Raw genomic sequence first — 11391 nt, forward strand, 5'->3', positions numbered from 1 at the left:
AGCAGTGGCTCTTACCCTAAAGGTAGTGCAATCCACTCTCACCAACTTTAGGATGTTGGGCTAGAGATGTCCAGAGGTCATTCTCAAGCTAAATTATCCTGTGAACTGTGCTTTTATGACATGGGCAAATTTTGAACTCTTGGCCTTAGACCAAAGTTAACACCACACTTTGAAAAATCCTGTCTTTGACACCTTTCCCTTTTTGGGTTCATTTATATCAGTGGAATTAATAATTTTTTTCTACTTGTCAATACAGGGAGCAGACATTAAGAACTACTAAACCTTCAGAAAGTCAAGCTATGTATTTAAAATTCTCTTTCAAGCCCATGACCAACTGCATTCGTGTTCACTGTACTGCAGCTCAATATTCAACCAGCAGACTACCTCACCAAATGAACAATTGTGAGAGCTAGTAACACATTTGAAACTTCCACACGCTTCCAAGAGAAAGTTATTTAGCACAGTTGTCACTGTAATTTTGATGTATTAGGAAAAGTCATTGTTCAGTGAAGCTCAGACTGTTGCCTTCACCTATGGAGAAAGATGGCCTGCTGCCAATTTCTGTCTGCTGCCTGTTGAATGATACAGAAAGACTGTCTGACTCACAATCTTTTTTTTTTAACCTTGCATTTTCTTCTTTATTTAGCTAAATGCTTTCTTTAATTGTTCCTTTTATTTGAAAACAAAGATAAAAAGGAAACTAACAAAGGCTCTCTACATGGCTAACTTTGTAAGAATGCACTGGGGCACATTCATGGATTGCTTTAAATAAATTCATATATTCTGGCTGTGCTTTCAACTCAACTAGGCATAGATTAATGCTATTTTATTCATACACTGTAGTGTCTCCCTGGAATTCTGAAACATTATTTAAATGTATATTGCTTAGTAGATGAGGTTTGTACATTTTCAGCTAAAGCTGTGCAATACACATTAATTATACAATTACTGTCTTGGGTCTGAATTTATATAGGCAATCAATTTACTTAGCTCTTTCTACCCCATTATTGACCGATACAACACAGATGTACATTACACATGCATGTAAAATATTGTAGATATATTATCAGCACAGCCTACAGCATTTCTTATTTTGATTGCACAACACTTTTTGATATTAAAAGTTAGTATTTTATTCAACTTGAAAGTTTTTGTTTAAAAGTTTATCTTCTATCTTAGCACCAAATATTCCAGAAAATCTGGAGGGAAAAAAAAAATGCTCAGAATAAAAATAGGGAAAAATTTGTATTTTTGTAGTCTCAGGACAGTTCTAGTTTTCTAAGAAGAGTCACTAGGATGCTATTTCATCCTTAATTTGTATCCAAGGTATGGAGATTTATCTAGTTATTCTTCTCAACCCGTAACCCAAAATACATAGAGACCTCAATAACAGCCAGTGCTCCTCAATGCATTACAAAACCTGACTCTGCTCTATGATTTGACAAAGTGGCATTGGCTTCATTTCTTACTCCTTCTTTGTGTTGCATGAACATGCTGGGACGTGTTTTCCTTCAAGTAAACCTACACAAAAGTCATGTCTTTTATTCCAAACAAAAATCTGATCACCTTAATCCCAAGACCCGTAACCTTCTCTTATTCACTTCTACCCACCAACAAACAGCTGGTGCAACCTCACCTCAAGTGCGGTGTGCAGTTCTGGGCACCGCAGTACAAAAAGGATGTGAAACTGTTGGAGAGATACAAAGGAGGGCTACAAAGATGGTGAAGGGCCTAGAGGGGAAGATGTATGAGGAGCGGCTGAGGTCACTTGGCCTGTTCAGCCTGGAAAAGAAGAGGCTGAGGGGAGACCTCATCACGGTCTACAGCTTCCTCACGAGGGGGAGTGGAGGGGCAGGTGTCGATCTATTCTCTTTAGTGACCAGTGATACGACCCGCAGGAGTGCTGTCAAGTTGCAACAGGGGAGGTTAAGGCTGGATATCAGGAAGAGGTTCTTCACCGAGTGGGCTGTTGCGCACTGAACAAGCTCCCCTGAAAAGTGGTCATGGCACCAAGCCTGTTGGAGTTTAAGAAGTGTTTGGATTATGCACTTAGTCACATAGTCTAAATTTTGGGGTAGACGTGTGTGGTGCCAAGAGTTGGACTCGATGATCCTTATGGCTCCCTTCCAACTCGGGATATTCTATGATTCTATGAAACACTTTTATTTATTTACTTTCAAGTCATATTAAATGATTAAATACCAGGTTTCATTTTCTTCCTAACAGAGCAATCACTGAACTCATTGGCATCCTATGATTGCCCTATGTTTACAGCTGAGATCTGTTAGGTATTCTAACACCACAAGATTAAGCTCTGGCTAGAAGCAAAAGGAGGGGATAAGAAAAATCCATCACTCGTATCAGGACTTCAGTACTTCCATGCAAGTGTCTTCACTTGCTAATGGCAAATGCTGAGATGCATTTGTAGTTTAGGGTCGTCTTAGTTAGAAAGCACCTGAGAAGGCATTTAGAGAAAAGCAGTTCTCTTAAAGTGAGACACCTTGACTCAATCAACACCTTACTGAAGGCATAAAGATGCTTTTTGAATTCAGTTCTAGCTCTACATGTGAATTTAAATCAAAAATCCACAAGATCTGGACCTTATGTCTCCACTGATGTTTGGCATTTTTGTACCTGTTTGAGGAAACATCTAAAAGGTAAAAAGCCACAGATATCAGGAAGAGGATGATCTGCACGCAAGGGACATTTTGGTTTGTTTCAGAGTAGTCTAGTAATATATTGTGAGAACACAGAAAATAGTTTTTTCAAGACTCAGAAAGCTTCTTTGCTTTATACTATCTACCTGTCATACACAGGATGAAAGTTACCAGCGTTACAGAAACTTTCTGAGATTCTGTGGCAACATCTAGAAATGAAAGTTAAATGCAGTTACATTCTCCCTACACACCTACATGAAAGCTATATCCAAGTGAACATATCTGTAAGAAATTAAAGCTGAGCTCTGTCTTTGTGTAGGATAAAATATCACAAATTTGTGTCCCATCACATGATAAGATTGTCCAAATAGAAAGAAACATTCTGGGATCTGCAATTTACTTCAGATCACCTTCTCTCTTTTTTTTTTTCTTTCTTTCATTTAAAAGGATCCAAACACATGCAAGGTAACCTCTGTGGAGGAGCAGAGACATAGAAGGAGAACATGCAACACCTCTGTGAACCCTGGATTCATTTGTTATGTTTGCTTTTTGAAAACCTTTCTACCTTTCTGTGAGAAACAGAAGAGAGAGTGAGCAGTGTCAGTACTTCATTCTTTGTCCTAGTCTCTAACAGTGGATAAGAAAAAAAAAAAATGTAACAACTATTTGCAAGTACTTCGCATGTGATTCCCCTGACTGAATGTAGGTCAGAGTTGTGTAAGCCTTATAATATATAAGCTAGTCTCATCTCCAAAGTTTTTCCTCATCTCAAGTAGAGATCTAAAACTATAGCTACTCAGATGATTCTGTCCTGGGACTACAAAGGAAGCTTAAAGATCAGATGGATATGTCAACACAGCTGAGAGCTGGGTAGGGTTCAGTTCACCCTAACTCTAGGAAATTTTTCAGTTCCTCACACATTGGCATTATATAATAGTTTAGAGGCCCCAGGGTATCACAGATAGCAACAAAGAGCTGGCAGACATGGGAAGGATGCAAGATACCTATGCCCTGCTGGAGTGGCAGCTGTAAACCTGTCAAAGTACCTAAACTATCTGAATTAGCTTTACAAGCCTTTACACAGTCAAGTAGATCAACCTACGTGTTCTCTACATAGGTGTATACACACACGACAGGAATGCAAGCTTCTGTTAAATGTCTAGTTAATAGATCTATAGCCAAAATTCTAAAGTCAAATGTATGATCATTATAGTCAAGAGGACTTGTTATCCTAGAGACGACCATTTCTCACTGATGCTGCTTGGGCCAAGAACAGGTTGGGAGTGCTGCATGCCTATAGTCCTATGATTTACAGCCTTCTACAATTCACAGTCCACAGTCCTTCTCCTTTCCCAGTTTAACACTCTCTCCTTTTCAAAGGCATTGGCGTAACAACAGGGATCAGCAGACCTCTGGAAAACCTGTTGCAAAAGAGATGGGAAGACAGCTCATTTAAAAAGGCCATGGTGAACTAGTCGAACAGTATTTTTGAACAAATACAGCTACATGAAATTCTGTCCTGAAGAAAAAAGAAAAAGAGGAAAAAGGGGAGGGGAGGGGAGGGGAGGGGAGGGGAGGGGAGGGGAGGGGAGGGGAGGGGAGGGGATCTAGAGATTGGTGTTTTAGGACTAAGGTCCTGGCTGCTTTTGCATCCTCATAAAAATTTGGAAAGGGGCCTGGATTCCAGACATGACAGCAGAACAAGTGTTCTCAGAGAGCCAGTCCTAGCACTGGCTTTGGATTTTAACTGAGCAAAGGACCCTGGGGGGATAGGGGTATTGAGACACTGATAAAACTTTTTCAAGGAACTTTTTAGAGTTCAATAATGAGTTAAGGTGCTGACAGAGATACAGCCCTGAGAAGGAAGGGGAGAGAAAAAAAAATACATGCAACTAGAATTCATGTTTTAATTTTTTTTTTTCTTCAGGGTTTCTGTTAAGTAGAAAGCCATAGGACAGGTAAGGATATCTGAAAACTTCCAGTGTGAAATACTAGTATGGTTTGCTTTATATTAAGATTACAATCAGGGTCTGAATACCTGATAATCATTAAAAACACAGAAAGTATCTGCTAGACAGGAGCTTTGCCTCCTACTCAGCACATGGCATAATGAGGCCCTTTCTCACAGAGCCACACTTCCTAAAACTAGATTACTTATAAAATCCAGTGTTCCCTCAGGTAAGGAAGTTTTTAAAGCTTTTGAAGTGGCAGAATTAGCCAAGCTATTTGGTAGTGTTTTACCTCCTAGGAGACTTCTCTTCTCAGCTGTTGCTTCAGCCTGGCAGCTCAGATGAAAGAACAGCCTAGGACAGAACAGATGAGGGACTCTGCAGGAAGGGTAAAAAGATCATTTTCACACTATTCACAAGAATTGGATCCCTCCACTGCATGTGGAACTAAAATTAGCCTTCTGTACAGGCATTCAACTTTTCAAACATTTCTAACATCTCACGGAGTAGAATCACACTTTATGGGACTGCAAGAACCACCCTTAATGAAATTCTACTCGAGTTGCTAAAGAAAGGAGAAAGGTGCTAGTATGTTAGCTTTTCCTCTGCTTCCCCCCCCCCCCCCCCCCGTTTTTTTTTCCCTCCCCACCAGCACCTTGAAGAAGTTCCCTCACAGTGAGGTAAAGCTTTGATTTTTCCCTTCCTCCCTGCTTCTCATTGTCCTGACTCACTGTCTCTCCACACATGTGAGATATCAAAAAAAGACAAAGACATGTTGGAGTAAGTTGTGATCAAACAACTGCATTTCAGATCTTGGCAAAGATGAACTGAATACCCCATTCAAAAAGGCATTTGCCCAGTCTTTGAAGAGCCTTAATGAGAAGTTCTACTAATCAACAGTTAACGAACATTATCATAAATATTTTTGACAAAATGTTCAGCATGAAAGTTCATCTGTTCTAGCAGCATAAGCAAAATCAGATTAAAACCTTAATTAAAATATGAAGAAGAGGCTTGTCATGATCTTCAACACAGTGGAAGATTCCTTTTTTGAAAATCAAGCTCTCTCTTGCTGTCATATTATACTATGTTGTTAATGAGCCCTTTCATTTCTCCATGCATAGCAATATATTTAATCTTAGCTGCATATTTTAAATGATTGATGTTCCCCTAATTACGTTTTATGATATATTGTGCTGTGCCACCTCTAATGAGTGGCAAACATGGCATTACCTCACTAGTACTCAACCACAGAAATCAATAACTGACATTTATTCAATGAACTGCAAATTGTGATTCACTAGCTTCTCTTTGTGTTGAGTAAATTCAAACTGTAATTAATTTTCATGCATATCGCAAATAGCAAATGTGTGTGTATGGGCTAACTTTAAAAGTGATTTGCTTCTTCCCTGTCTAATTACAACACAGCAAAACCTCTCAAGTCATCATTCAAAGGGCTGAGAAAAATCAATGGCTTGACAGAAACCATCTCCTTAGAAGGGTAGAGCACAACCATAGTTTACACTTTTGGGACTACTTCAGAGCCATTTCTTAATACATGAGGTTGTTCCTGTCTTATTGAATGAAGGTGGTAATACTCACAAGCAATCTCACCTACATATATTTGCTTGTGCATAAGAATGAGAATGAAACTCCTCTTGTAAGCTTTCCTGCCAGTGTGTTTAAAAATATATCCTACTAAAAGAAATAACTGCCTTTTTCAAAAGATGGACTTTGTCAGATATCCAGAAATTGTAACAAGAGAACTGACTTGTTATTGCTATTCAAAAGTGATGGTTTTGCTTGTAAGCAACATCAAAATTGACAAAACTGCCATTTGTTGTTCCTTTCAAAATTTCTACCCCTGGCTTTAACTAGCTTGTGATTTATTTATTTTTTTACTGAAAATTTCCACTCAAATCAGAGGACAGTACTAAGGATTCACAAATCAAACAAGTATTAGAGTTAAAACCCTCCAAAATTGATAGCAAAAGTTTCTGAGTTATTTTGGGATTGGTACAGTTCTTTTTTACTATAACAGAGAACAATTTCAGGGATGGTTGTAGAGGTCAACATTGAAACTTGCAGTCACCAACAGCATAAGTCCACTCCATTGAATTAAAAATGTCTAGGGCTGGTCTCAGGCACTAAGGCCAGTTGGTGTGAAAGGGCCTGCATCCACACAGTTATGGTCTCCAAAAAAGATAACACGCAACATGTCTCTTAGAAGTGACTTCTGGCCTATGTTAACACCCAAACAGTCCCTAGGTATAACATGAGAGGATGCTATTAGTCCTGGGCCAAAACTGTACCAGGGACTACTCTGATGATATAGATGGTCACGTGCCAAGCCCAAGAAAATGTCACGGCACCACCTAATTTACCAGTAAATTGGTATCCAATATTTCTCTTCTGCAACCCAGTACAGATGTTGGCTTTTTCTCTAAACAACTCCCCTTTAAGACATTCACCTTAAATCTCTCAGGTCAACATTCTGCAACAGAAATTATTTTCTATAACACCCTTGGCATGGTTCTGCATATATTACTTACATTGAATTTACTGATATGATTAACACAGAGTGAAAAAAAAGTGCAGCGGAATATGGCGCATTAGTTTACATTTAGTTTTAAATCATAACCAAACTTTTGGCTTCTGGGATTACTGCCAGCTCTGTCCAGGTGTCCCAAAAGATGACTACAGCAGATGATATCTGCTGAGAGCCAATCTGCCCAATTTAAACATTTTATTCACACCCTGACTCCAGATGCTTAGTGAAGGAGTGTTCTAAACTTGTGCCTAAATTGTGTGTGTATTCAGCAGAGACAGACACGTATCTTTGAATACCTCCAGAGAGCCTGCCTGGCCGATTGAGGTGTCCACAATCACACAGATGAGAACTTTCTCTCTCTCTGAAGCTTCTCAGAGACAGCTGCCTCCCTTCCAGAACTGATTTTTATGGCAGCCAAAACAGATCTGAAAATTCAGTAACTCAGGGAGAGATGCTATTTTCCCCAAAAGAAACACTGAATACATACACGCACTGGTTGTCCAGATTGACTCTTCACCACTATGTTCTCTACAAAGCAAGAGTAAAGACAGTGAAAAGTACAGTGAGTAAATAGAAGAGCTTTTTCTAAATACCAAAGAGGGAAGGAAAAAAAAAGTTTATGCAAGTATTGTTTTAATATTTATTTTAATGATCACTTGCAACAAGTAATAAGAATCTGACAATTCATTTTCTAGTTAAAAACACAGCCATCTTTTCTATAACGAATTGAAAACTGCTCAGGCACATATTTGCAGGTAGACGTGTGTTTTCTTTTTCAGTTCATACAGCACAGAGTTATTCCTACCTCTGAGAAATACAGTCTTGGTTTCCCTTGTTATCCTTTGGGGGGGAAAAGAAAAAAAAAAAAAAGGATAGCTAGAGAGGTAGAATTAATAGTGAAGTTGAATTATCATCATGATTTTAAACTAGTTTAAGTTTTTCTTCAATCTTGCCTCCATTTTAGCTTCTGTTATAAGTGTCTGAAAAACAAAGATGCTTTAGGGTTGGGTTGAGAGTAAACTTACCAGAAACCAATTCTAGATCTGAGAAACAGCAGAAGAGCAATCTCAGACATATTTTCAGAGTGTCATTGGAATTTCAGCCAATATTTCAAACAAACAGCACAAACAAACAAACAAACCTACCAAAACACAATTTACATCCTTTTTTTTATTCAGGGAAAAAAATAATAATAATAAAAAAATAATAATTAAAAAAAGCACTTCGACCTCATTTTCAACACACTAATTAAGCCACAATAAAGTTCCTTGCTAGCCTCCTAAAGCCTGGTTGAGCTCTGATAGGAGAGAGGTTATAAAAAAAAGGTATTCCCAAAGATTCTTTGGGAATATGAAGGTATGGAATTAATTTAACCTACAGTGGATGAATGTAGGTCTCCATAAGCCTTGAATGATTAATCCATAGACGAGCCTGTTAATGGGTCTGTTATCCCACTGAGGTTAATGAGCCCTTGGGCATCTGGTGAAGGCACAGTCACTTAGCAATTAGTGTCTTGTATTCAAACCAGCTGACAGGCTAGGCAGTAGTTGATTCCCAGTTTTCATTGTACTGTTTTCATAGTATCTAACATGCCCACTCTAAGCCCTCCTGCAGTGGTTAATTAACTGTTAAGAATGGATTTCTCCACCCTTATATGAGCTCAATGATATGGCCTTTATGGAGTGGATTTGATCCAGAAAATTTTCTTTCAGGTTTTTATGGTTTCTATGCATGGTCAACAAATATCTGAAATAAACTCTTCATCTGCACAGATCAGTTCAGTTCAGTTCAATCATAAAGGTCGAACAGGATAGCTGGCCTATCAGTACAATAATAGGCAGTGGAAAACTTTTTTCTATTCCAGGTCAGCAAAGCTGAGAGATACAAAGTTATGAATACCAGAGCATTATTCCTTCCCAGCATATGTTGCTCATACGATGTGTGTCATAGGATGTGAACACAGAATACATATGGGAAATGCGGGATTTTAAATTGCCTTTGTGCCTTTGAAGGAAGTGGTACCTGAAAAACAATGCATTTTGCAATGAAAGGGTAGGGAAGGAGGAGAAAAGAGAAGTGAAGAAAAACTATTATTCCCCTTTAATGAATAAAGAAAATGAGGCACAGAAGGAGGTAACCACATCATCCATTTTCAGCTACTTTAGTTGCATGCCCTGAATTGCCCCTTGGAGGATCCTACTTCTTGTCAATGGCTGTACATGGAAATTCCCAGCCTTACTTATTACCTTAGGTCTCTGAATTATAGCTAAGATAAATTACTACAGCAGCCTAAAGTAAATGTTATGTATATACTTCAAACAAGCCAAGGGTTCTGTTCCAGAGTGACAGCTGCTTCCCCTGGGATGACTCTAGTGGCTCTTAATCCTAGTTATTCACCCACCGTTCTCTCAGTGAATGAATGTCTCAGCTGGGACTTTGCAACTGCAAATGAGGCAGCAACTAACCTGTCATACTTTACAGAGTGACTTGTGCAAGTAAACTGACTTGCCTTAATAAACTAGGCTGTCACCTGTGACAATCAAATGCTATTTAAGATTGATATTGTGGTGGAACACACATAACAACCGAGCCACGTTATCCTTGCCCTGGTCTCAGCTGTACATGTATATATAGTTGGAAAAAGACTGAAAGCACTAAAAAATTAGTCCATTTAACAGCAAACTAATTTTCACAGCGACTGTGGAAAGCTATGTTCAGTGGGAGATGTGGACCAAACTTCTGACTCCAGACTAAGATTTATGCATGTATGTATTTTCCCTGAAAAGTAGACTTCAAACTGTCTTGGCCTTTGGGGAAGTTTTGATTAGTAGCTGAATCTCAGAACTTCTGAAATTGTATATCTTCCTACCAAGCACATCTGAAACTAAGAGCTAGCTTTTGAATCTATGGTTTAAATTCAAGAATCATCTCAATTTTCAAAAGAGTAAGTGTAAAGTGCCTGTTTCAAGTAAGTACACATAATGTAACTAAAAGCTGAAAAAGAATATAATTTAGAAGAATTTGCAGTCAAAATGTAGTTACCTCCTGGAGTGCTTTGAGCTATCCAAGTAGTGTATAAAGAGCATCCTAACTCATCCACTAAAATAACTTTCTGGTCTCAGATCATTGATCATTTATATTATACTTCGGATATTTTTCTCCTTTTCTGTTGTTGTGAGGTGCTTGAATTATGTCTTTCTGCTGTGAAAAGCAATTCCTTATAAAATGATCCAGGAGAAAGTGTGCATTTTTAAACAGAAAATATTTGCTCTAATCCTTCATATTTACCCTGTATAAATTGTTGGGATCCCCATGACTGTTCTCAAATTATCTTCACCTCGGTCAGCAGCCCTAATAACAGCAGTTTTTCGCACAGTACCTGATTTTAATTAATCTTCTTTAACTAAAGTCACTATTAAATAGCTCTCAAATTTTACTTTTCATAGGAAATTGAATTAACATTATCTGAAATGACTGCAGGATTATTCCTTCAGTGTTTTTTGAGAGAAAACACCTCTGAGATAGGACTTCCCCTTTTGAAATATTCATTCAACTGCACCTTCCTTCAACTGCCTCTCTTCACCCACATTCAGGAGGTGTCTTTTGAGGATTTAATATCACCATTATGGTGAGTTTCATGGCCAATGAAGTTTCATTTTTTTCCTTTATTTGTGCACATTACTCTTTCAAGAGTCCATCACTTGATAAGATTATTTTTATACTGAACTACAGTGTTAATCATATTTATTGAAAATAAGACCTGTGTCATCATGCACAAAATTCCTACTGGTCAATGTGGTGGGTGGACCCCAACCAACAGCCAGACACCCATACAGCTGCTCGTTCACTTCCCTATCCCCAGTAAAACAGGAGAGAATAGGATATGCAAAAGCAAGAAGACTTGTAGGTCAAGATAGAGACGGCTTAACAGATGAAGGAAAGAAGAAAAAGAAAACAAGCGAAGACAATCACTCACCACCTTCTCACAAACAGACTAGTCAGTCTCTGAGTGACGGCAACCTTGAAAGCCAATCCCACTTGCACTTCTTACTATACCTCTAGTTTTTGTTACAGTGCACATTATAGGGTACAGAAGATCACTTTGGCCAATTCAGGTCAGCTATTCCAGCTGCATCCCCTCCCAGCATCTTGCCCATTCATGGTTTATGTACTCTGGGGGCAAAGTTAAAAAAAAAAAAAAAAAAAGGGAAAAGGAGAAAGCTTTGACATTGTT

At 38.5% G+C, this 11391-nt stretch overlaps 1 long non-coding RNA gene across 2 annotated transcripts; it reads right to left on the reverse strand.

Annotated features, from left to right (window-relative positions):
- Positions 1–387: 387 nt before the first annotated feature.
- LOC308184526 lies at positions 388–8526 on the reverse strand. 2 transcript variants are annotated; one of them, XR_013942679.1, is made up of 4 exons: positions 8183–8526; positions 7645–7685; positions 4899–4984; positions 388–4078 (listed from the first exon to the last, which is right to left on the reverse strand). It is a non-coding gene; the product is annotated as an uncharacterized lncRNA (long non-coding RNA). The 2 variants fall into 2 exon arrangements; XR_013942680.1 differs by having other exon boundaries at positions 4899–4960; positions 8183–8522.
- Between the last annotated feature and the right edge of the window lie 2865 nt (positions 8527–11391).

Source organism: Anser brachyrhynchus, assembly GCF_964034855.1.
Source record: "Anser brachyrhynchus genome assembly, chromosome: 1".
NCBI classification, from domain to species: domain Eukaryota; kingdom Metazoa; phylum Chordata; class Aves; order Anseriformes; family Anatidae; genus Anser; species Anser brachyrhynchus.